Here is a 27,925-nt window from a genome sequence, read left to right as displayed (position 1 = left end):
ATCTGCTAATGTTGGATCATATTTTTTAAAAATGTGCAGTTGAGCCAGTGAAATAAAACAGAACAATGGCTGAGATTCCCTCGTCCTTCAAGGATTTTTCCTGGCTAAACAAAATGTATGAGATTTGGGGATTGTTTCTCCAAACACACACTGGGCCTGATTATACTGGTGAAAAGAATACAAATGCCTCTCCTTGGTTAAGAATGTTAACGCTTTCACGTAAATTGTCTTTTGAACAGCCCAGTTATCTGAAAGGTATTGTAGACAGCATGGTATAAGCACACTTTTTCTTTTCTTTTTTTTTTTAACCTACCTGAACTTTCTCCTACTTCTACTCACCAGTTTCCCAATCCTCACTTTTCCCCTGATATTTGAAAACTTGTTTAATGATTGTTTCTTAACTGTGTTAACTATGTAAGAAAATCGTCAGCACATACATTGTTAAGTTAAACTTTACTCTCCCAGGGAAAATGTACAGAGAAAGATCTGAGGACAAAAGATGGAACTTTGGAGCATATGGTCACTTAAGGCTGAAGAAAGAGAAATTGAGAAGTCCAAGATGGAAGGGCCAGAAAGTTAAGATAAAAATCAGGTTTATAGAAACCAAGGAAAGAATTTTAATAAGGAAGTAGTGGTTAATGCTAAGAACATTTGATATTTTAGTCAATTTTCTGATTTAACCCCCTGTTTCAAAATGAAGCTAGTGAGTTTATCAAGTAATAAATTTTTATGAGCTTCTAACAAACTGCTTGCTCTACTTGGAAATGGTAAAGAATCAGATTTTTCCTGAGTTCTTGTAACCTAAACTACTTCTAAGCCCTAGCTGATATGTATGATAAATATACAGCCCATGTTGTTCCAGGCCAGAGCAACCTGGAGGAGGTGTATGGAGATGGATTAGTAGAATTGAACAGTATTTCCTTGGCTCTCATTTTCATCTGCTGTTTTGAGACTTGACTGTGTTCAAAGTTTTTCTTGCTGAGAATTATGCTGGCTAACATACATATGCTCTCTAACAAGTTCTCAGCCTACGCAGGTAGTCATGGTCTACACTCTCCATCCCCAATATCATTGCTTTTGGGAACTGCCACTGCAGGCATGTTAGCTGTGTGCTGCATCCCGTTCCCCACAGGGCTAGGGTATAGCTGATATCCTGTACCTCACAATGCTGCAAGGCCATTGAAGAATATATCTTTCTGTGTCTTAGTACTATTTTTTTCGCAATGGGTATATACTCAAGGATTGGCTTGAATGTCAACATCTTACAAAGTTGTTTTTTTTTTTTTAACAGCTCTTTTTTTCCAGTTTGTAGTCTCTATCTCCCTAAAACTCATATATCACGATGAGTCAGAAGGCAAATCTGATTAGCAGTGGACTCTTTATTGTACTCACTATCACACTTAGTATCAGCTTCATTGACCAACTCAGTTGTTTTTATTGTCCAAGTCTATGAACTTGGTTCTCTCATCCATTAAAATGGACTGTGTCCAAGGAGGTCCTTTGCCTCTCACTCAAATAAACATTTTTCTGGCTTACCCAAAGTCTGCCAGACTTGGACACATCTATCTGAATCCGAGTTGTGCACACTTCCTAGGCTCTACCTGGGACCTTTTGCATGTTGGCAGTCTCTCTCTCCAACCATTACATAGCCATTGCCATAAACGTGGTTCAAATCGATCTAAAATAACAGTTTGCTCCATTACTTCAGATCATGGGGCATTTTACCAGGTGGTCATTTTGTGAGTAAAACACATTAAAAAAAACCCAAAAATTTTGGGGGTAGAAGTGGTAAGAGAAAACGGTGACTTTGTACCAACTCTACTGGATTCATGTAAATTTGCCTAGCTTGCTCATCAGAGGCCTGTCAGTCCTGATTCTTTCCTTTGAGGCTCATCTCTATCAATGTCAATTCTATGTACTGGTCTGTTATCTTCAAAAATTCACTTATGTTTTTTAGATTATGCATGACAAATTTCATTTAGGAAAATATATGCTTCTATTTTAAAATAATTTTTATTCTGAGGAGAGGTATCATTTCTACTATATTTAGCAGTTCCTCAGATTCTAGAAAAGTTATTTCCATATTTAACTCCCTCTGTCCTTCCCTGTTTTTACTATGTATTAGGTGCTGTACCAGGATTTGTCTTAATTAAAGAAGCCAAGGATTACCTGAGAGGCTCCAAGTGTAAAATACTCAGCATCCATCAGAGACTCATTGTTACCTGTGGAAAGCAGATTAAGCATTTCTCAAGTTAACTTGACTTTCTCAGACTATTGGTTTGACACATTAAAAAGTGCCTGGGTTGTCCCCTTGACTTTGTGGTGCTTGAAATCTAAAGAGTAGAGAACATGTTCAGGTAAGAAACAAGAGAATTTCTTTAGAAATAAGAGGTGGCAGGTGGTGGGAAATGAATAAGTAAAAAGTTTTTTAAATGTTTGGAAACCAATGTTTTAGTCAGGTAGTTTAAGAAAATGCAACGTAAAACAGCCTTTAGCAAAAACCTCTAATTGGATAAAAGGAGAAAATAGCAAATTTGAGTCTTAAATACTTTCTCTTTGGCTGAGTTTAAGGAAATTTGCATAGAGGTGATTGTGATGTGATGATTGTGATTGTGTTAATGTCACTCTACTCTTTTGCTATATCAGAAGTATGCCTTCGTATAAACGTAATAAACATTTTATGTTCATCCAGCTTTATATGAGAGTCAGGATATAAAACTCTGAAGCTGACTAGCTAGCGAAGTGGCCATTTTAGTTGCAGTATTTTCTCTCTGAATCCATTGGAAAAGATTTTAATAGATTTTCTTCCAAGATAGGCAAGCACTTGTAGAGGCAAAGCAAAGTGCTGGTATGCAGTTTCAGAAATCTGTTGACTACATGTTCCCATATGTGTTCCAGGAAATTCACATTTGGATTTCAGTACAACTCAGAGTTATGGTAGTGCTATCCAACACTTTTTTGGAAGAGAGTTTGCTTGATACCAACATAAGCCTTGCCAAAACTCAGCAGGCCAAATTCTAGTTCGGGAATCTGTGGGAACCAAGAGATCAGCAGTTAGATGATGAGGGCTGTATCACTTTCAGCTCTCCAAGGAAACAAATTTTACCTAATGGTCTAGAAGGCCATTTTGAACATAACCAATAATATTTTAAAAATGAAATGTCTCTTTTGTGGCATTTTATAGAGTATGTAACATTTAATAATGGACACGTACTATTACACTTCTTTCTCTGAATACTGGCTAAAATGTTTCAGCTTTTCAAACTTCATTATATCTGGCCAGACATGTGCAGTTATGCTTACCTTTAGAAATGAAAACCCACTAGTATTTATTGTGTGTATTAAACTAAGTTAGAAATTCAATCATTTTATACCTAATCTGTGTCAAAACTGCCCTGCTTAAAGTGATTAATTGGCATTAAGCTCATTATTGAGTACAGAGCTTCTCATCTTCCTCTAAAATATTGCTATTAACTTGGCAGAAAATGTTGTGTTAGAAGGACAATAAGTGTAATAAAATAAGAAATTGTAAATCACAGTCAATCTAAGAATGTCCGTTTTTTTTCCTAAGAATAAGCTATAAATTGCAAGTACCGGAAGTGATTTCAAATGTCAATGGCCAAGTACCCAAGTTTTAACAAAGGTAAGGCCAAACCATTCAAGATGAATTGTTACCTTTTGTTTTCTTAAAGATCCTGGTTACATGCCTTGTCTTAGTCTGTTTCAATGCTTATCCACGTAATGAAACATTATACTATAATCCCAATTGTGGCCTATTGTGCTAAATTTTACAAGTATTTCTGCCAATGTTTTAAAATACTTTTATCTTACTGTGTAGACAGATCAGTTATATGCTCTTCAGAATGACCTTTTACATTAAGAGAGTAGGTTAAAGCATACTCTTCTTCATCTTAAACCATCCCACCTTTAACTATGTGTAATAAGTATTACTTTCCGTCTTTTCAATAGTTTTCTCTTGGCCTTTGGAAATTTTGTTTTCAATACCTCTTTCAGAAGGGGGAAACCTAAAATTTGATAAAGCTTTTTAAATGAAAGTGTAAAAAAAATGACAAGTACACTATCTTTCTTATCTTTATGAAAGTCTATATAGTTATTTTCATATTAAGCTTGCTTTTTATACCAATAGAGTGTTTAACCTCTCAGCCATTATGATTACAATATCTTTTGTTTTTCTGACTCTCTGATGTTCTGTTAGACTCCATTTATCTTACATCTGTTTATTTGGAGGGAGAAATTCTAGATGCTTTGGTAAAATTTTGTGACTTCTCAGAATACCATATCTATTGTGGAAATTAGGCAGTTAATTTAAGACCATATCCTGCTATTGAGTAAAAAGGTGGATTTAACATCTTTATGAATTCTGTAGTTTGTATTACTTATGTAATTAATTTTCTCAGATAACCGTTATTATTCCGTTTTCACTGTTTCAAAATAGTAAGTGAGAGGCCAAGTCACTTGCCTAAAGTGTTATGACTTATTAGTCAGAGTCATCTGGAAATCTTTGGATCACTGCTCTTCCCACAAGGCCACGTTGCTAATTATTTCACTTTATTTATGTAGATTAATCTCTATACTCTGTTTCATTTTTCTGTTCTTAAAAAAATATACTAAGAAATTCAGTGGAAATTTTGGGGAAATAAATAATACTTTTTTTCCTGACATAAAAATAATGTTTCAATGCTTTTGTGTTAGCATTAAAAACTTGGCCTATAAATGACTCAGTACAATCAATTGAAACGATTCATCCTAGGACCAGCCCTATTGTGCAGAGTTTAGTGTTCTGGAGTTAGTGTGGATAAGAAGGCTCATATGATACATGCAAAGTATTTCCTAACAATGAAATTTTGGGGGCTAGAAATGATCATAACTCATTCGATGTATTTTCTCTATTTTTTTTCCCCACAAACTACATTCAATAGATAATCTACGTGTAATCCTGCCTGGAATCAGGTAGGCATACTAATCACCTTAGAAAGACTTTTTTTTTTTTGCTCTATGGTTCTATAAAACTGAGCAATCAAGGAAATGGTAATTTTTAATATGATGCTTTCAGTCTGCCAAAATTATTATTTATTTTTAGATTGTTAGTGCTCCATAAAGACAGTGAACAATCGTGATCCTGTGAGTTGAAACATAATTTCTATGACGTCTATGTTAATAATTAGTGTCTTTTAGGGGCTCCATCATTAGGGAGGACTGTGAACCCAAGCTTTGCTTACTAGCCTCCACCAGATATGCTATTTCTTCCTAAACTTTAGACATAGAATTGGCATCGTAAGGAAATCTAATACTGCAAGTACTTCCATATTCTTGGGGTGCAGGTTGAGGTTCAAGCTCCTGAAATGTGAAGCATAATACCAAGGATGGCCATTTTTGGAAATATTTTAAAAGATCTGTAACCTCATAAAGATTTTACTTTACTTTAAAATATTTAAAACACTGCTCATATTTTGTAATATCTAATCATAACTCCCCCCCTTTTTTTCACCATATGCCATTAGGCTACATGAAAAAAAAGAACCCAAAAAAACAACTTAGATATTCCCACTAATTTTTTATTCCTGTTAAATATATCAGTTTACTAATAGGAAAATAGAACTTTTAGATATACCATCTCATTTCTTTTAGGCACATGGCCTGCTATCTCTCTGATCCCAGATCAATGGATTAATTCACGTGATTGTTATTTGTTAAGATATAAGAAGTGGTAGTTTACAGTTGGAAATTTAGTATTCTAATGTTAACCTGATGCAAAAGTCTATAATGGATGTTAAACCTTTTTCGTTCATAGTGTTTGGCTCGTTAATTAGTAAAACACATGCAGTTAACCTATATATGAGTAAGTCTGCAGATAATGACTTGATTTTAATGCCAAAAGTTTTCCCTGAGTGACTGAATGGCTCATTTCCTTTAAGCAAAGTTTCATGAACAAATATGTTGAAAATTGCCTGGCATGGCAAAATCAAGTTAAATTTGTTAGAAAATTCAAAAATAATGTGAATCCAGTTTACCTTTAAATATCTCTCAAAATAAAATCTTTCCATGCCATAAATTCTTACATAAAACAATCAGAAGTATCAGCATTATGCTCAAATTTTGAGTCTGACCCAGTTGAAATTGGTTTCCCACCAACTCTGCTGAAGGCCAACACAATGGCTCCCATTACTTGAGCCAAATCAGACAATGAACAGGCTTTTTGGCTCCTTGGTTGGTGGGAAGATTTGCAATGTTATAACTTCAGTTTGAGCAGAAATACAGTTTGAAATTATGGTGTCTCCTGGATTTCTTCACCCAGTTTTGTCTACAAATGGAAAGAAATTTATGTATCTACTGAGTAGCTGAGACATACTTTAATAAAGTATTTTTCAATGTTTCCAAGAATCAAAAAAATTGTAGCAGTTATCATAACAATTTTAAGCTCATTGACTTTTTACAATTGTCAGTTTACAATAGGAGGTTAGCCTTGGAAAACATTGTGGTAACTGCCTCTATTTAAACAGCTATATTGCTCTGAAGTATAGACTTAATAAATAAATTTTGAGTTAAACTATAAAAACATTTTTATAAAGTGATCATGTATTGATCCATTGGCAAGCCTTGTGAGATTGACTGTTTTTTTGTTTTGTTTTGTTTTTTTCTTCCAGCAGAGAGACTTAAAAAATTTCTATAATTAATTTAGGGTTTGTTTTGCTCTTCTATTATTAATAACCACTGTGGAAGAAAACATGTGATGTTAACATCTAGCAAAACATAGTCTTCATTTTTTTTCTCTCCAGACATTCACGTTGTGCTTAGTTTCAATATTTTATTTTATAAATTGCAAATAAAATATCTTTCTTAAAAGGTTCTTTTCCTATGGAAACCTAGATTAGATTGTTCTGAACAAAATAAGAAATATAAATGAAGTTATTTCATTTGGACGTAAGATTTATATAGAGTGTAGGTGAATGATAAGTGACTGATAGAAAACTAAATAAAGTAAGGGCTCCAAATGACCAAGGTAAAATATAGGAAGAGTCTTATCTGATCTCAACATGACACAGAAAGAAATCTATTTGCTGATAGAAAAAATGATCACACATTAACATCTGGGCTTCATGTGGATATTTCCTCAGTAATTAGCAGCAGCCCTTGTTCAGCTACATTCCTACATCTGGGAACAAAACATCATAGGGACTAAAAATAAAGACAAGGAGAAAAGTAAAAAAGAATGCCTGCTGTAAAATACCATGGTTGCTCTACATTGTAAATTAAAGGGATCTTCTCACCCTCTTTGGGTGCCCAAATATACTTTCTTCAGTATACTACATAGACATACCTTGTAAACTGTCATTTTTTTATATTCAGAGGAAAATATTATGATTTAAAACCATGCTTGTGATTTAGGACTTAAAGAATAATTGAAAATATTATTAAAGGCATTTGCATACTGATAGACTTTTAAATAAGCAGAATATTTCAACATTTGTTGATAGAATCACTATCTCATAGGTTTCTTCAGAGCAAAATAGACAAAAACTGTTTAAACTGTATTTCATGCTATGAAGAAGGTGGCTTACATAGGTACAAAAGGGTGTACATTGTGTATTATATTATGGCTAGCAAAAGAATATATTTCTCTAGTCTTCAAAGGAGAAAAAAATGCAGTATTCCAACTATACTGGATGGTCTGCAGTTTTTCTCCTGTTAAGAATGGCGAAATAAATATATCTACTTGTGCCTAAGAACAATCTGATGCTGGCAGGTTTCATGCAACTATACCTTAGATTTTTATTCTCTGTTAAATTGTAGATTCTATGGAAGATGTATTGCATAATTTCTCTAAATTATTGTGGAATATGTACCGTATGTTTTCTGAGGCTGCTTATCTTTTCATTAACTGAAGACTAAACCCATATGGTAAACACAAACAGAGCCTGTAGTTCATCATAAGGATGGAAATATTCTCCAAAGATTTGAACTTTGCTTTCCAGACCCCTCTGGGACAATTTGAAAGTGATTGGTCATTGTCTCTGACATTGGCCCAATAATCTTACAGCATGAAGGAAGCCTGAAAACTGCCAATCTTTTTCTGGCCTATTGAACATGGTTACCTTCTATGAGGGTGGCTCTGGGAGTTCTTAGGGCAACGACCACACTTTATAATTCTGCAGTTTTCTTCCCTCACTTGATTTTAATGTTTCTTTCTTTATTATGTTGGTCAGTTTCAGTCCATCAACTAATTGCCACTATTCTGAACAACTGTCTACTAACATTTGTACATGAATATTTGTACAAAATTGGTTATTTGGCCACTTAAAAACAGCCTATAGTTATCAAAACTGGAAAACTTTGAAACATACCTGTTTTAGGGCAATGGAGCCAAATATTTTCTAACCACTTCTTATACTCCAGGACACTTCAGAATTTTATAACCAAGATCATGTTGTTCTCCTGGCATCATTAAACCATTTGCTCTTGATTATCTTCTGTATCCTATTCAAACCATTCATCCTTGCCTTCAAGCAGTTCCTTCACTCCTACCATCATCTCTTTCTACATTTTTCTATCCTTCAATTCATGGTCCTCAATAGATTTTATTTATCTATTTGTTTCCTTTTCCGTTTTGATTGCAAACAGAAATATGAAATGTCCAAGTCAGGTCACATCTGGTAGGCAAACTTAGATGAGTTGATGCATTTATTAACTCACTTTTCCTAGAAGACAAAAGTTCTTCATTCTTCATTGAGATGACTTATATTTAAATGATTTTATTTGTATATAAGCCTGTTGGAAAAAAGGAAGGAGACCTTCAATAAAGGGATTCTGTCCACAGGTGAGAACATGAATACGTATGTTTTGTATAATTTCTTAAGCTCCAAAAGTAGCCATAAACAATGAACACTGGGCTGAGAAGAGAAGGGACAGTGGACCTTTCATTTAATTAATTAATTAATTTTTGGCTGCATTGGGTCTTCGCTACTGTGTGTGGGCCTTCTCTAGTTGCGGCGAGTGGGGGCTACTCTTGGTTGTGATGCATGGGTTTCTCATTGCAGTGGCTTCTCTTGTTGTGGAGCAAGAGCTCCAGGTGCATGGGTTTCAGTAGTTGTGGCTCACGGGCTCTAGAGCACAGGCTCAGTAGTTGTGGCACACGGGCTTAGCTACTCCGTGGCATGTGGGACCTTCCCGGACCAGGGCTCGAACCTGTGTCCCCTGCATTGGCAGGCAGATTCTTAACCACTGTGCCACCAGGGAAGTCCCAGACTTTTCATTTTAAAGAATATGAATTTTGGAACTTGGCCCTGTTTTATAGCAAAATTGTCATTTGGGGGTTGTTATTTTTGAAAAAATAATTTGGTGATACACACGCTGTTTTATACTTTTTAAAAGTAACATTTAACGTACCCTAAATACTTTTAAAAAGATAATTATCAATCTTAATGACCTTAAAAATAATCTAAAACCAAACTATATATCTAATTAAAGAAATATGTGCTACTATATATGCACTATGTTATAGATGGCTACATAAGAAAAATACCAAACAAGTCAAACATGTATTTGCAAAGTCAATTTATTTTCATAAAGGTCAGAATACAGTGGGATATTTTAGCAGACGTATGCCTTCTTAAAAAGTCATCCTTCTCTATATGGCATTAGTTATACACATTAGAATATAGGGACAAGCTTAATAACATTTAAAGAGAGGATTTAGAAAGACTGAAGAAGCCTAGTAAAGATAAAGATATTCAGAAAGAATGGTCCTTTTAAGGAAGTTTAGAGGAGTCAGCAGAGCTTGAATTAAAGAAGCAACACATAGACTGAATTTAAGTATTTTAGAAAACAATGGAAGACACTTATTTTAGTTCACCTACTAAGTTTTTGTTTTTTTTGTTTTTTTTTGCGGTACGCGGGCCTCTCACCGTGTGGCATCTCCCGTTGCGTAGCACAGGTTCCAGACGCGCAGGCTCAGTAGCCATGGCTCACGGGCCCAGCCGCTCCGCGGCATGTGGAATCTTCCCGGACCGGGGCACGAACCTGTGTCCCTTGTATCGGCAGGCGGACTCTCAACCACTGTGCCACCAGGGAAGCCCTAGTTCACCTACTAAGCTTTTGACTCCCTTTTAGCATAACTTTTGTACAGCAGAATCTAGAAGGCTAAAGCTGTATTTCTCAAAATCCTTTGCAGCAAGTGTTCTACTTGTGACCTAGGTAGATACACTCAACTGAGACAGAAGTGAGCAGTAATGCTTTTGTTGAAGAGATCAGATCAGTTGCCAATCCTGATAATGGAGGCATTTGGCTCTTAAGACACACTGAAGTCTAAGTTTCTGGAGTTTCTTGCAACAGGTCCATGGTGTCTTAGGTGTTAAGCAACAAGGTGATATCTGGCTAGCTGTCATGGGTACACTAGAATAGCTCATGGAGGTTTGGACATTTTTCTTTGATGCTCTCTGTTCCTGGCTCTGCAGTATTGAAACTCAGTTTTTGATTCTCCCAGAGATTCTGTAAACTGCCTAACTTAACCCCCTTCTTCTAAAACTAGTATAGTGAATTACTTTTTCTGTGAGTTAGGATCCTGCAGGATACAGCTATTAATACAATTTTTATGGTTTTGTTTTTTTTTGGCCGTGCTGCACAGCTTGCGGGATCTTAGTTCCCAGACCAGGGATTGAATCCAGCCCTAGCAGTGAAAGAGCCAAGTCCTAACCACTGGACCGCCAGGGAATTCCCCACATGCCAGCATTTTAAATACTATCTGATTTAAACTATACATCTACTCCTTGAAGCCCTTTCTCAAATCCAGCTAGTGGTCACTGACAAAAAAGTAGTCAATTCCAGGTCTGTCTTGATATGACCATTTTTAAGAAAGCCAAATAAAGGAAATGGATTCAAATGTAAGCCAAAGAGGGCTCATTTTAGACACACACAACAAATAGTTTAATAGAAGACTAATTATTTCTATGGAATAGATTAATTAGTGAAGTTAAAAGCTTCATCATTGAACATCCTTAAAGTGACATGTTTGGGGCTAGGCAATCATTTATTAGATCAGATCTCATCTGACAAACTTTACATTTCAGTTTTTTATTTTAACCACAGGACTTCTAAGTTTCTATTTGATCAGTGTAATATGTTAATGGCTCCATGGTGCTGTACTGTAATTTTATGTTAGCATGTTGGTAGGTTAAATAATATGACTATGTGATAGATAAGGAAGAAATTTTTATAGTCAGGTGTTTTATTATTTTCTAAGAAACAGAACTGCAACATATTTAAAATTCCCCATTAATTTTTAAATATCATTATGTATCCAAAGAGTGTTCATATTTCCTCAGTTGCTTTGTAATTTTTCTTTAAGATTGTTCAAATCAGGATTCAACAGAGTTTCTACATAGCAATTGTTTGACATGTATCTTAAGTCCCTTTTGATCTATAAACCCACTTTAATTTGTCTTGGAGAATTTTCCACAGTCTGGGTTTTTCTCAATGTACCCTTGTGGGGTTATTTAACATGTTTTTTTTTCTTCTTCTTCTTTATTTTCTATCAACTAATGGGATTTAAGACTTTCAAATTCAGGTTTGATTTTTTCTTTTTGTTTTTAGATAACAAAAATATGTCATTGATTGTCATGTGTACTTTTATCAGGAGGCGCATGTTGTCTGGCTGTTCTTCTCTTTATGGTTTTAACTGCCATTAATATTTACTGTCTACATGCATTATTTTATGAAGGTTTAATGATATTCTAACTCTGTGATACCTTCATTTATAGCAGCTATTTAAGGTAATTAGCAGGTTTATTTTATTTTCAATATTCTTTCTTCCTTCTCCCTGCATTTAATAATTGTGCTGTGTGTACATCATGAGAACATATAGCCATTATGTACTACAATGATTTCCTTGTATCCATCATTTAATTTCAGTTTTACAGGTAAATATGTATTGAATTCTCACCAACCAGTCCTTATGCCATGGACTCTCTAGTCATTTTAGTTGTCTGAAGTTTGTTCTCCAGTAGATTACTCAGGAAGGGCTCCATGCGGCAGTATTTCCTAAATTCCTGTATGTTCATAGAAAGTTCAGCATTTTTATTTGAAGGTCACTTTGCATATAAAAGACTTAGCTCACACATTCTTTCCTTGAGTATCTCAAATATGTTAAGATATTTCATTGTCTTCTGTCATAAAGTGTTCCTGTGAAAAAGCATGATAACAATTAGGTTTTCTTTTCCTTATAAGTGACTTTGTCTTTTTGTTTAGATAGGCAAAGGGCTTTTTTAATTTATTTTTTTCTTTTCTTCGGTACGAGGACCTCTCACTGTTGTGGCTTCAACCATTGCGGAGCACAGGCTCCGGACGCGCAGGCTCAGCGGCCATGGCTCACAGGCCCAGCTGCTCTGCGGCATGTGGGATCTTCCCAGACCGGGGCACGAACCCGTGTCCCCTGCATCGGCAGGCGGACTCTCAACCACTGCGCCAACAGGGAAGCCCAAAGGGCTTTTTTTAAAGTTAGTTTTACTAAAATAATATGTGGTCTCTTTCGGTTAAACTTTTCTAGGTATGTGCTTGGCCTTTTTCAATATGTTTATAGATTAAAGATTTTGTTTTATTTTAGAAAAGTTTTCCTGAATTATACATTTCAGTATTGAGTCTATTCTCTTGCTTTATATTTCTTCTTTGGGGACTTCTACTACATAAAGTGTGGATTTTATTTGCCTTTTTCCCTCTATCACTTTCTTTTAATTTGTTTTGCTTTCACTTTTATATCTTCTTTTACTCTCCTCTTTTCCTATATTCTGTTTTTCAGATGTATCCAAAGGCATTACCCATTATCCAAATCCATTTATTTGTTCCTATGTTCCTTCTAGTTTAGTCATCATTTCTGAAATGATTTTTACTTTTATTTCTAAGTCTTTCTTGAGTTCTTTCCTCTTTCTTTTCAAATATTCTTTTTCTCTCCATCAGCTAATTTCTGAGTGTTTCTAATTCTTCTGGCATTCTTTCACAGTTTCTATTATTTTCTGAAATTCTTTTAGCTTGTTTTGAAATATTAGGGAATACTTCATCAATTTTGTGGGATGTTTTCTGGCATGCCTTTGTTGTCAACATGAATATTATTCCTTTTCCTTACAAAAACTTTACATGGGTTCTGTCCACAGTTCATTCCTCTTGCTGGTTTTAAGTGATAAGTGTTTCATGTACTCAAAGAACAGAATGGTCCACAAAGCTTTCCTAGCTTCATGACTCAAGCCTTCTCCCCCATACTTTTTTCTGGAGCTTCTTTTTCCTTTGCCTTAGTGTTTCTACCCAGCTCTGTTTAGTTTCTCCTCTCAGGTGTTCTCCTTAGGTTGGGCATTTTGTTTGAAAGGGGCCTTAGGTTGGTCAATTTGGAAAGTTCTTGGTATGGAGACTCTTCTGTACAATCAGTACATTCTGTGGTCCCTTGAACTCACCCGTGAATCATAGCCTCTGAAGGCCCTTCCCAGGCATGTCTGCTGTTTTTGAATTGGCTCACTGAGCTTTTTACACAAAAATGAGGACATCTCATTTTGGGGGCATATACCTATTAGGAATTTGTTTTCTAAATTTCATACTCATCAGAAGTACTTCTTTCTTCCTTCCACTTTCTCCCATACAGTTGCTGATACCACGTGTGCCTGATGGCAGATCCAAGTGTAGGGGGTGCAGGAATACCCTTTCTTCAAATTTTCCTGTAGGTGTTGGTCATAAAATTTTATTTTGTTATTCTAACTTCTCTATTTTTATTGGAGGTTTGGAAAGATTAAAAAGCTAAGTTTATTCTTAATCTTATCTCATGACTGCAAAAGGATTTGAACTCTTTTCCTGAAGAGTTTTAAAAGCAGGTTAATTAGCGATCATTTTGTATATTTAGGACACTGACCTGCTAGGAGTCTATGAATTCAACCATATGCTCTTTTGAGATCCTTTGCCTTTGTTATATCCTACATAATACAATTTAGTCACTTTACAAAAGCAGTAGATAAATAAATTCTTAACTAATAGAAACTTTATTAATATATCTATAACTTTATAAATGTATGTGTGTTTTACATACATATATAAATTTACTATATGTACTATGTATTTATGTAGTATATAGTAAAAAGCATATCAGAAATTACTAGGTTTACAAATTTTTTTAAAGAAGTGTGTTTTTTTAAGTAGAAAAAGAATGTGTGTATTTATTTTTGCTTATAAAAGACTAAAGCGATGCATTCCCACTCTAATAATTTTGCTTTTACCCTACATGCTTTCTTCTCACCTAATAAAGAAGAGAAAGTATGTTTTGCCTAACTCAAGACCCATTTCAATCTGTGGTTTCTAAATGTCAAGCCCAAATCGGACACTCTGGAGTTTAACCTTGGTTGCTTTTGGCCATAGTGACTTCCTGTTTCTAAGAAAGGAAAAAAAAAATTGTTCTAAACGTCTATTAAAAAGATCACAAGGCTTTTCCAAAATCCAGTGGCCCACACAACAAAACGCTTTGATTAATTAAGTACAAATGAATCCTAAAGTGTAAATTAAATTTACCTGTAAAATATAGTTGGCTTTATAAATTCAGAAAGAAAGTAGTAGACTGAGACAAAATGTCCTTGGGAAAAAGGCTGCTAGAGTTTGGCCAAACCCAAGTGTTTGAAAAACACTGTTGCTGGAGATGCATGATGAACCCAAAAATTTTTGCAGTTTCTGTGTTTTTCCTTTTTATAATTTTGTTGTACTTATCCCCACAGTCAACTTCAAGTGACCCTCCACCTCAGCCCCACCCCCTACCAGGGGAAAAAACAAGGCTGCTGAAAATTTTGCTTAAACTTCTTAATACTTTTAATCCTTACTTGTTATAATTTGATTACTGAGACAGATTTTCTCTGTGGGCCTCCTATTAAATCACTTACAAGTTGAAACAAACCAGAAATCCTTTTAAATAACAGAACTAGTATTCATTTTAAGCTGCTCAGAATTTATACAGAAACTGTAGAATGTCTCTTCTAAAATGCTGTAAATGTGCCCAGAGGCTACTGTGATGGGCTTATCCTTCCAACCTAACCAAAAATAAATAAATAAATGACTGAACATGATGTTCTGGGTTACAAAGTAGAGGACGATGTTACTCAGGTTTATATCTGCTTTTATTTATTTTTTTGTGTTCTTAGATATCAGTGTTGATAGTTACTGCAAATTAACATTGGAGGTAGTTTTTCCCTTTATGTATCCAATAATATAATTCTGTTTGGTCTGATACTATGAAGATCTGGTCTGAAACAATATTTACATTGTATATTTTAACACAGAAAAAATTGTTCATTGCGTTTAAGTGTTTTTTAATGTTTTCTCCCCCTATTTTTGAGTAGTTTTAGGATATCCAGGAATGATATAGATCTTGTGTCTTTAAGAATCTATTTTTGCAGGCTTCTCTGGTGGCGCAGTGGTTGAGAGTCCGCCTGCAGATGCAGGGGACACGGGTTCGTGCCCCGGTCCGGGAAGATCCCACATGCCACAGAGCGGCTGGGCCCGTGAGCCATGGCCGCTGAGCCTGCGCGTCTGGAGCCTGTGCTCCGCAACGGGAGAGGCCACAACAGTGCAGAGGCCCGCGTACCGCAAAAAAAAAGAATCTATTTTTGAATCATTCACCTGAAAGGAATAACTGAGGTTACTAAATTTCTAACAGCTGAGGCCCACCCAGAGGAGAGAAAGAGTGGAAAGAGCAATAATAACTAACTCTCAACCTTCTGTGTGCATAAAAAGTTCAAGTGAAACCCCTTAAAAATGCATGTTCAGGACTTGAGGACACAGGGAGGGAAGGGCAAGCTGGGACGAAGTGAGAGAGTAGCACTGACATATATACACTACCACATGTAAAATAGAGAGCTAGTGGGAAGCAGCCACATAGCACAGGGAGATCAGCTTGATGCTTTGTGACAACCTAGAGGGGTGGGATAAGGAGGGTGGGAGGGAGGCTCAAGAGGGAGGGGATATGCGTATATACGTACACATATAGCTCATGCACTTTGTTGTATAGCAGAAACTAACACAACATTGTAATTATACTCAAAGATGTGAAAAAAAAAGCATGTTCAAGGGGATCTGCCCCAGAAGATTCAACGTTGATAGGTGATACCCAAGAATCTGCATTTTAAACATGCTATGCCATAGGTTGTCTTAGACTCTAGTTTGGGAAATAATTAGAATTTTAGCCACGTAAAATATCTAAGAACAATTTGGGAACTTTAGTGTCCAGGGTAGAATTATTTTTTGAAAAATATAATTAGCAATTGTGCTCTAAACATCAGCATAAAGAAAGTTGGGACAAATAGGAACAAAAATGATGAAAATGACAGGTAGCTTGATGGGTGAAGAAGGAAGAATGATTAAATAGAGAATGGAAATATGTTTTGTAAACTATAAGGATTTTCAAGTTAAAACAGAAAGAAGGGTGTGCAGGCATTAGTGTCTAAAGAAATAGATACAGTGCTTTGAAAGTCCACATCAACTTGTCTCAGCTCTTCCAGATAAGGTGTCAGGCCAGCCAGTATAACTTACAATTGGGTGTTGGTCCCGAGCAGCTGGCTCCAAACTACTTTATACTTTTATGTTCCAGATTCCCTAGCTTGTCACCCTATGACTCATTTCTCTGCTAAGTCCTCAGATCTGGCTTTGTCCTTTGGCTTCCCATCCCACTACCTACCGCTACTGAGCCTTGAAGTGCTAGGACTTTGGAAGTGGAGTCAAGGTCAGCCTGGCTCCTTTGTGTTCACACTCACCTGTTATCTTCACTCACTGTTCCACTTCTTGTATTGTGCCTTTTGACATTGTCTGAAGTAACACCTGGCTTTTGGGGGTATGTATATTTGCTGCCTAATCCAGGGTCAGTCCCTTTAGCCAAGTCAGTCTCTATTGGCTTTATGGTTCTCAAATTTTTATGTTCACTCTAAGTACCAGGGGAGTATGTTAAAAACAAGAATACTCAGACCCCGATAGTTCTGGAGAGCAATCAAGATCAGTGTTATTCAAAGTGTGAGCCTCAGACAAGTAGCATCAGCAACTGACTGGGAGCTTGTTAGGAATGTAAATTCTTGGGTTGCATCCCATATCTACTGAACCAGGCTCTCTGTCGTGGAGCCCAGCAATCTGTGTTTTAACAAGTAAGGCCCTACTCTGACTTACTGATTTTGAGTGATACTAGTGCTGGCTTTTCGTGCTTAAAGTATTGTCTGATCCAGACCTACTGAAACAGAATCTGTATATTAAAAAAATACTCAGGTTTTAGAAGTTCTGTTCTGATAACTGTGCTTTTAACAAATCACCTCAATGATTTTTAGGCAAAACAAATGTGGAGAACATTGGCACTAACACATGCCCTGCTGACAGGAGAGAGGCAGTCCTGTTCAGTGTCAGCTTGATGGTTCCCCAAGGACTTTCTGTTTAAATATATTTCTCCTAGTGCCCCTCTGGTTCATAACATCAACCCTGTGTAATATCCATGCTTCAGAGCTGATTTTAGGCTTGACTACTTAATGCCTATAAAACCTGTTGAGATGCTCTGGTTAAATCCCAGGGTCAAAGAAGCATCCACATATTGTAGGCTTTGCTGTCACTGGTACTGTAAAAGATTTTAACATGACAGTCATATAACTCCCTGCAAATGATGGCTCCACTCTCAAAACAGGTGCTAAGACAAAAAGAAATAAGCCAAATAATAGAAATAAAACGACACGAAGTCTACACGCATCCCTTTCCCACAAAAGTAGGATAATTAGAGGAACAGAGTATCAATATGTATTCTTTTATTGTTGATTCAAATTGAATATTCACACTGAATATTCAATCAAAACTATCTTGCTGGTAACCAAAAGCTCTGCTGAGAAAGTCTGTGACGTCTAATTTGTCATTACTATAAATTCCCAAGCATGAACTACAATTTCTGAATAATGAGTCAAACTAATGCAATGTTATCTTTAGAGATTTAAATTGCAAATATTTACCTCATAATCTGTGTAAGAAACAAACCCGCTTTGATCTCTTTTAAAGATACCACAACTTTTTATTGGGTTTTATTAAAAAGAAAAGTAAGGACAAATATACTCTAACTCCACTGGATGCTGCTTGAATGAGTAGACATATTTATTTCATTAGAAATGCTACTAAAATTATAACCCTTATCACACAATCTACCTTGTAATGTATTACTTGTACATGTGTCTGTTTTCCCACTAAATTGTTAGCCTCTAGAGAACAAAGACTGGATCTTATTTATATTTGAAATCCTCACAGTGCCTAGTGGTGCCGTGCAAAACCTCAATAAATATTTATAGAATGAAAAAATAGATGATCTCCTTGCTCCTTCCAAATACTGTGACCTTGTTCATCCTGTCTCCCTTTAGACTATTGCTAAGCAAACTTCTGGCTAACCAGTAAGATAACTCAGAGTTCAAACCCTTAAGAAAATACTTGACTGATATAGTAGGGCCCAATTAAACCCTGCAGATTTATTCATTTTTTCTGCTCTGTCAGAAGAGACTGTGGATTAGGTGAAACTAGCAAACAACTTCACAAAGAAAATAACTAAAATTGATCTTAACCCCACTACAAACATACCCTTCTCAACTCTTAAAAGTAATGACCTTAAAACCTCAGAATAATTTCCTATCCATCAAATCTTCTTATAAATAGTCTTGCTCACTAATCTAGGAAAAAGGACAGAAATACTGAAAGAAATTATGCCTACTAAATTATGGGAAGTGGCAAACTTAAAGGAAAATGATCCAAGCCGAATAATTGGAAATTGTTATTTTTGTAGATGAAAAATGATTGAATATAAACAAATCCCTATGGTTCAACCTAGTAACTGTTTGCAGTTCCCAAGCATATTACGTTTGAAATCCTCACAATGCCTAGTGGTGCCTTTCAAGTAAAAGTCTTTAAAACACATGACAATTTCTATCAACTCCAAAAATTGAGTCAGATTCATTAGTTTTGTGACCAAGTTCCAAGGACACTGAAACTATGTATAATTAAAAAAAAAATTTTAGCCCTGCTTTTGTTTGTTTTCTAAGAAAAAGTCTCAAGATAAAACCAGAAGGAAATTGGAATATTTGACTACATTTTTAAAATAGTAGTTGCTAACGAACATGCATTAGATCACTTTGGGTGTTTGTTAAAATGCAATTTTGTAGGCCTGACTTATTGAATCAAATTCTTAGGGTAAAGCCCCTGAAGTTAGCATTTTTACTAAGTATTCAAGATGAATCTTGTCATTCCAAATCTGAAACCCTTTTTCTATGGACAAGATGACTGAAGTCTAAAGACAATTATGTAATGTGACCTGATATCATACATCTAGTAAGTAGCAGAGTTGGTTCTCTAATCCAAGAAGGTGGGATAAACTCCCTTTCCACTGACCACACCCCCGCATCATTTTTTGCCCCCTTTCTGTCCTCTTACCACTTCGCTCTAGATGTCAGTGCAATCACAGAAGTGTGTGGAAGGGTGGAGTAACTAAAATTCCAGCTTTCTAGTGAGAAGTGTGAATGGGGAAGCCCAAGAGAATTGGCATGTAGTGACAAAACCATGGAAAGGGCGGTGCTTTGGAAAATGATTCCATAAGTTGATTATTAACTCCTGGGCTCAACCTGGAGCTGTGCATGTTTGGATCTGAGCCTAATCACTATACTAAAGACTTTGAGAAGTGAACTTACCAACAGACCACCATCCAGATCACTGAGTGGCCACTAGCTGGTGCATATGTGTGAAAGATACAAACAAAACATCAAAGGCTTTGAAAACTGAGCTGAAATTGGAACTATAGGGCACAGAGGGTGAGTTAGAACTTATAGTCTGAACTTAGCTAGCTCAGTTGCCTACTAAAACAAGAATATCAGCACTCTAAATAAGATTTAAACTGGACCTGCTGTTTCATAATATAATATTCAAAGCATCCAGGACTCAATCCAAAATTACTTGACATATGAAGAACTAAGAACATTTCAATTTGCATCAATAAGACAAGCAACAAAGGTTAAAACCGAGATAACAAAGGTGTTGGAATCATCTGATGAAAACTTTAAAGATCTTATTATAAAAGTGCTGCAGCAAACGATTGTAAACACTTTTGCAATGAAAGGCAAAGTAGAAAGTTTCAGCAAGGAAATGGAAGGTATGTAGAAAAACCAACTGGAAATCTTAGAAATGAAAAATAGAGTAACCAATAATGAGAAAAGCACTTATTATCAACAGAGGAAAGAGTCAGTGAAATTGAACCTAGATCAATAGAAATTATGTAATCAGAAGAACAGAGAGAAAAAAGATTTTTTTTAAATGAAAGGAGGCTCAGGGACCTATAGAACAGTGATAAAATGTTGAACATTCATGCCACGAGAGTCCCCAAAAGAGAAAGAGTACAGTGTTGAAAAAAGTTTGCAGAAAAATGAAAAATTCTCAAGTTTGGCAAATGACATAAATCTATAGATTCAAGAACTGTAGTGAACCTCAAGCACGATAAGCCCAAAGAAATCCATGCCCAGAAACATAATCAAGCTGATGAAAGACAAAGACAAAGAAAAAATTATTGAAAGCAACCAGAGAAAATAATGATGCATTACCTATAGAGTAATAATCATTTGAATATCTGTGAATTTCTTATCAGAAGGTTAGCAGGTCAAAAGGAAGTGGGACAACATTTGAAAAGTGCTAAAAGAAAATAACTCTCAACCCAGAATTCTACACTCAGCAAAAAAATTCCTTCAGAAACGAAGGTAAAATAAAGACATTCTCAGATGAAGGAAAACTAAGACAAGAGCCACCAGCAGACCTGCTTTAAAAGAACTGTGAAAATAAATTCTCCAGACAGAGGGGAAATGATACAGAATGGAACTTGGAATAGCAGGAATGAAGAAGGAACAACAGACATAAAAGTCACCGTCTTTTATAACCTAATCTCATGACATTCCATCTCTTTTGCCATATTCTATTTTTTAGGAGAAAATACTATGTCTCACCCACACACAAATGGAGGAAATTACACAAGGGAATAAATATCATGTGGTAGGATCATTGAGAGCCACTTTAGAAGCTGACTTCCACACCAATAGTAATATGAGAAAGCTGGAGTGTTTTTATTGATATCAGAAAAGCAGACTTCAGAGAAAAGAAAATTACCAGGAATAAAAAGGGATATTACATAATGATAGAAATTTTAATATACCAAGAAGGCATAATGATTCTAAATGTGTATATAGCCCAAAACAGCGCAAAAGTGGACAGAACTGAAAGGAAAAATAGACAAATCCATAATTACAGTTAGAGACTTCAATATTCCTCCCAATAATTGATAGAAACAGAAAATCAACAAGGATATAGAAGAATCAAACAATACCAGCAACCAGTTGGATCTAATCAATATTTTAGGATAGTCCATCCAACAACAGCAATACACATTTTTTTTTCAAGTACACATGGGACATTCACCAACATACCCCATACCGTAACAAATTAAAAAAAATTAAAGGACACAAAGTATGTTCTCAGATTATAGTGGAATTAAAGTAGCAATCAACGACAGAAGGATTATAGGAAAGTCTCCAAAAACTTATAAGCAGCACACTTCGAAATAATCACAGGACAAAGAGGAAATCTAAAGGTGTATTACAGGGACTTCCCTGGCAGTCCAGAGGTTAAGATGCTGTGCTCCCAGTGCAGGGGCCATGGGTTACAATATTTTGAATAGAATTGAATATGAAAATGCAACATGTAAAATTTGGGAACACAGCTAAGTAATGCTTAGCAGAAAATTTATAGCACTGAATGCTTTCATTAGAAAAGAAGTAAGGTCTCAAATCAATAATTCAAGCTTTCATGTTAAGAAACTAGAATAAGAAGAGCAAAATAAGCCTAAAACAAACATAGATAAGAAAAAAAAAGAGCAGAAATCAAAGAAATAAAAAACAATGGAGCAAAGCAGTGAAACCAACATGTGTAATTTGAAAGGATCAATAAAATCGATAAACTTATAGCTAGGTTGCCAAAGAATAAAAGAGGAAAGACATATTACCAAGGAATGTATAAAGATATGTTTAGCATGATTTGTAGTCTAGAAACCATGAATTAAAAGGAGATACCATTTTGCTTTCTCATCAGATTATAATTTTTAAAAAATATGTGACATTTAGTACTGAGTAGGCTGTTAAGAGCAGAGTCTACACGGTTAGGACTGTAAATTACTGCAGTTTTTTTGGCAAATAACTTGGTAATGTTAAATTTTTGAATATGCAGTTTTGACCTGCTATCCTGTTTGTGGGATAAAAAATAAGAGTATGAATATACATGTATAAAAATGTTTACTGTATTAGTGTTTCCAAATATATAAAAAAAAACAAGAGTCAGTTTGAGTGCCCGGGGAAGGACTGAATATATATATACTCGGAAAGATGTTCATGTTATTTTGTTAAGTAATAAAGCTAATGTATAGATTTTAAAACAAGGCCCTCAAATTCTTTGATGCTTTTCCCATTAAGAGGTGGGATCTATGCTCCCTTCCCTTGATTCTGCACTCTGTGACTACTTGACCAATAGAATGTGAAGCAAGGGACAGTGTGCCATTTTTTGTGGTTAGCTTTTCCGGATCTGACAGCTTCCATTTCCTGTCCCTTGAGATGTTCAGCCTTGGAGCTCAACCACTATACCATCCTTGACAGAGAGGGTTGGGCAGTTAACCACCTGTTAGGAGGTTACATTGGATCCTTTCCTTACAGAGTAGGCAGATATTTGTCCTCACTGGAATAAAGACATATTCTGGATGTGGATCTACCTTCCCTTTCTGTAATGTTTCTGCCAGTAATGCCATTTGTGCAGTCAGAGAAGGCCTTATCACCTGTCATGACATGCTCCATACCATTGTGAAATGAACTCATTTCACAGCAAAGGAAGTACATTGATGGGCTAATGCCCATGAAATTAACTGGTCTTCTCACCTGTACCATCATCTGGTAGTGGCTCTCCTAACTAAAAGGTGAAATGGCTTATTAAAGATTCAGTTATGGCTCCTATTGGGATAAAACACTCTAGGCGGATGGGGTTCTTTCTTACAAGATGAAGTATATACTTTGCCTTGCAGACCATTCTATGGTGCACTTTTGCTCTTGGGAGGAATACGTGTATCCCAGAAACAAGGGACAGAAGCCATCACCCAATAATCTCAATTTCATGCATAGGACTCTCTGTTTATCACATTCGCCTTTCCAGCTTTCTTAATCTGGAAACTTTTTTTTTTATTTAACATTTTTATTGGAGTATAATTGCTTTAAAATGGTGTGTTCGGGCTTCCCTGGTGGCGCAGTGGTTGAGAGTCTGGCTGCCGATGCAGGGGACACGTGTTTGTGCCCAGGTCCAGGAAGATTCCGCATGCCGAGGAGCGGCTGGGCCCATGAGCCATGGCCGCTGAGCCTGCGCGTCCAGAGCCTGTGCTCCGCAACGGGAGAGGCCACAACAGTGAGAGGCCTGCGAACCGCAAAAAAAAAAAAAAATGGTGTGTTAGTTTCTGCTTTGTAACAAAGTGAATGTTTTACATACACATATATCCCTATATCTCTCTGTGTCTCCCCCCCTCCAACCCTCCCTATCCCACCCCTCTAAGTGGTCACAAATCACCGAGCTGATCTCCCTGTGCTATGCGACTGCTTCCCGCTAGCTATCTATTTTACATTCGGTAGTGTTTATATGTCCATATATACACTACCACTCTCTCACTTTGTCCCAGCTTACTCTTCCCCCTCCGCTTGTCCTCAAGTCCATTCTCTAGTAGGTCTGCGTCTTTATTCCTGTCTTGCCCCTAGGTTCTTCATGAAAAATTTTTTTCTTTTTCTTAGATTCCATATATATGTATTAGCACACGGTATTTGTTTTCCTCTTTCTGACTTACTTCACTCTGTATGACAGACTCTAGGTCCATCCACCTCACTACAAATAAGTCAATTTCATTTCTTTTTATGGCTGAGGAATATTCCATTGTATATATGTGCCACACCTTCTTTATCCATTCACCTGTTGATGGACACTTAGGTTGCTTCTATGTCATGGCTATTGTAAATAGAGCTGCAATGAACATTGTGGTACATGACTCTTTTTGAATTATGGTTTTCTCAGGGTATATACCCAGTAGTGGCATTACTGTGTCGTATGGTAGTTCTATTTTTAGTTTTTTAAGGAACCTCCATACTGTTCTCCATAGTGGCTGTATCAATTTACATTCCCACCAACAGTGTATGAGGGTTCCCTTTTCTTCACAACCTCTCCAGCATTTATTGTTTGTAGATTTTTTGGTGATTGCCATTCTGACCAGTGTGAGATGATATCGCATTGTAGTTTTGATTTGCATTTCTCTAATGATTAATGATGTTGAGCATTCTTTCATGTGTTTGTTGGCAATCTGTATATCTTCTTTGGAGAAATGTCCATTTAGGTCTTCTGCCCACTTTTGGATTGGGTTGTTTGTTTTTTTGATATTGAGCTGCATGAGCTGCTTACAAATTTTGCAGATTAATCCTTTGTCAGTTGCTTCATTTGCAAATACTTTCAACCATTCTGAGGGTTGTCTTTTCATCTTGTTTATGGATTCCTTTGCTGTGCAAAAGCTTTTAAGTTTCATTAGGTCCCATTTGTTTATTTTTGTTTTTATTTCCATTTCTCTAGGAGGTGGTTCAAAAAGGATCTTGCTGTGATTTATGTCATAGTGTTCTGCCTATGTTTTCCTCAAAGAGTTTGATAGTGTCTGGTCTTACACTTAGGTCTTTAATCCATTTTGAGTTTATTTTTGTGTATGGTGTTAGGGAGTGTTCTAATTTCATTCTTTTACGTCCAGTTTTCCCAGCACCACTTATTGAAGAGGCTGTCTTTTCTCCATTGTATATTCTTGCCTCCTTTATCAAAGATAAAGTGACCACATGTGCATGGGTTTATCTCTGGACTTTCTATACTGTTCCATTGATCTATATTTCTGTTTTTGTGCCAGTACTATACTGTCTTGATTACTGTAGCTTTGTAGTATAGCCTGAAGTCCGGGAGCCTGATTCCTCCAGCTCCATTTTTCTTTCTCAAGATTGCTTTGGCTATTCGGTGTCTTTTGTGTTTCCATACAAATTGTGAAATTTTTTGTTCTAGTTCTGTGAAAAATGCCAGTGGTAGTTTGATAGGGATTGCATTGAATCTATAGATTGCTTTGGGTAGTATAGTCATTTTCACAATGCTGATTCTTCCAATCCAAGAACATGGTATATCTCTCCATCTATTTGTATCATCTTTAATTTCTTTCATCAGTGTCTTATAATTTTCTGCATACAGGTATTTTGTCTCCTTAGGTAGGTTTATTCCTAGGTATTTTCTTCTTTTTGTTGCAGTGGTAAATGGGAGTGTTTTCTTAATTTCACTTTCAGATTGTTACTGTCGATTTCCCCTTTTATGGCTGTTAGTATTTGCCTTATGTATTGAGGTGCTCCTATGTTGGGTGCATAAATACTTACACTTGCTATATCTTCTTCTTGGACTGATCCCTTGATCATTATGTAGTGTCCTTGTCTCTTGTAACATTCTTTACTTTAAAGTCTATTTTGTCTGATATGAGAATTGCTACTCCAGCTTTCTTTTGATTTCCATTTGAATGGAGTATCTTTTTCCATCCCCTCACTTTCAGTTTGTATGTGTCCCTAGGTCTGAAGTGGGTCTCTTGTAGACAGCATATATACGGGTCTTGTTTTTGTAACCATTCAGCCAGTCTATGTCTTTTGGTTGGAGCATTTAGTCCATTTACATTTAGGGTAATTATCAATATGTATGTTCTTATTACCATTTTCTTAATGTTTTGGGTTTGTTATTGTAGGTCTTTTCCTTCTGTTGTGTTTCCTGCCTAGAGAAGTTCCTTTACCATTTGTTGAAAAGCTGGTTTAGTGGTGCTGAATTCTCTTAGCTTTTGCTTGTTTGTAAAGGCTTTAATTTCTCTGTCAAATCTGAATGAGATCCTTGCTGGATAGAGTAATCTTGGTTTTAGGTTTTTCCCTTTCATCACTTTAAATATGTCCTGCCAGTCCCTTCTGGCTTGCAGAGTTTCTGCTGAAAGATCAGCTGTTAACCTTATGGGGATTCCTTAGATGTTATTTGTTGTTTTTCCCTTGCTGCTTACAATATTTTTTCTTTGTATTTAATTTTTGATAATTTGATTACTATGTGTCTTGGAGTGTTTCTCCTTGCATTTATCCTGTATGGGACTCTCTGTGCTTCCTGGACTGATTAACTATTTCCTTACCCATATTAGGAAAGTTTTCAACTATAATCACTTCAAATATTTTCTCAGTCCCTTTCTTTTTCTCTTCTTCTTCTGGGACCCCTATAATTCGAATGTTGGTGCGTTTAATATTGTCCCAGTGGGCTCTGAGACTGTCCTCAATTCTTTTCATTCTTCTTTCTTTATTCTGCTCTGCAGTAGTTATTTCCACTATTTTATCTTACAGGTCACTTATCTTTTCTTCTGCCTTAGTTATTCTGCTATTGATCCATTCTAGAGGATTTTAAATTTCATTTATTGTTGTGTTCATGATTGTTTCTTTGCTGTTTAGTTCTTCTAGATCCTTGTTAAATGTTTCTTGTGTTTTCTCCATTCTATTTCCAAGATTTTGGATCATCTTTACTATCATTATTCTGAATTCTTTTTCAGGTAGACTGCCTATTTCCTCTTCATTTTTTAGGTCTGGCAGGTTTTTACCTTGCTCCTTCATCTGCTGTGTGTTTCTTTGTCTTCTCATTTTGCCTAACTTACTCTGTTTGTGGTCTCCTTTTCACAGCCTACAGTTTTGTAGTTCCCATTGTTTTTGGTGTCTGCCTCCAGTGGTTAAGGTTGGTTCAGTGGGTTGTGTAGGCTTCCAGGTGGAGGGAAGTAGTGCCTGTGTTCTGGTGGATGAGGCTGGATCTTGTGTTTCTGGTCGGCAGGTCCACGTCTGGTGGTGTGTTTTGGGGTGTCTGTGACCTTATGATTTTAGGCAGCCTCTCTGCTAATGGGTGGGGTTATGTTCCTGTCTTTCTAGTTGTTTGGCATAGGGTGTCCAGCACTGTAGCTTGCTGGTCGTTGAGTGGAGCTGGGTCTTGGGGTTGAGATGGAGATCTCAGGGAGATTTTCACCATTTGATATTACGTGGAGCTGGGAGATGTCTGGTGGACAAATGTCCTGAACTTGGCTCTCCCACCTCAGACGCACAGCCCTGATGCCTAGCTGAAGCAAGAAAGAAAGAAAAAGAGAAAATAAATAAAATAAAATAGTTATTAAAATAAAAAACAATTATTAAAAATATTTAAGTAATTAAAAGAAAGAAAGAAATAAAGAAGAGAACAACCAAACTAAAAAATAATCCACCAATGATAATAAGCACTGAAGACTATACTAAAAAAAAAACCCAAAAAACAACAACAAAAAAATGGACAGACAGAACCCTAGGACAAATGGTAAAAGCAAAGCTATACAGACAAAATCACATACAGAGGCATTTGCATACACAATCAGAAAAAGAGAAAAAGGAAAACATAGATATATATCGTTGCTCCCAAAGTCCACCTCCTCAATTTGGGATGATTCGTTGTCTATTTAGGTATTCCACAGATACAGGGTACATCATGTTGACTGTTGAGATTTAATCCACTGCTCCTGAGGCTGCTGGGAGAGATTTCCCTTTCTCTTCTTTGTTCGCACAGCTCCCGGTTTTCAGCTTTGGATTTGGCCCCACCTCTGCATATAGCTTGCCTGAGGGCGTCTTTTATTCACTCAGACAGGACGGGGTTAAAGAGCAGCTGATTCGGGGGCTCTGGCTCACTCAGGCCGGGGAGAGGGAGGGGTATGGATTCAGGGCGAGCCTGCAGCAGCAGAGGCTGGCGT

At 36.3% G+C, this 27,925-nt stretch overlaps 1 long non-coding RNA gene across 1 annotated transcript in view; it reads left to right on the top strand.

Annotated features, from left to right (window-relative positions):
• The first annotated feature begins 3,573 nt into the window (after positions 1–3,573).
• The window catches only part of LOC137204977 (uncharacterized), a 221,721-nt gene continuing 197,369 nt past the window's right edge, over positions 3,574–27,925 (top strand). Inside the window, exon 1 of the long non-coding RNA XR_010933936.1 lies at positions 3,574–3,643. This is a non-coding gene — a long non-coding RNA (uncharacterized lncRNA). The remainder of the gene's footprint in view (positions 3,644–27,925) is intronic.

Source organism: Pseudorca crassidens, chromosome 13 (assembly GCF_039906515.1).
Source record: "Pseudorca crassidens isolate mPseCra1 chromosome 13, mPseCra1.hap1, whole genome shotgun sequence".
NCBI lineage: Eukaryota > Metazoa > Chordata > Mammalia > Artiodactyla > Delphinidae > Pseudorca > Pseudorca crassidens.
This window is presented reverse-complemented; position numbering and strand designations above follow the sequence as displayed.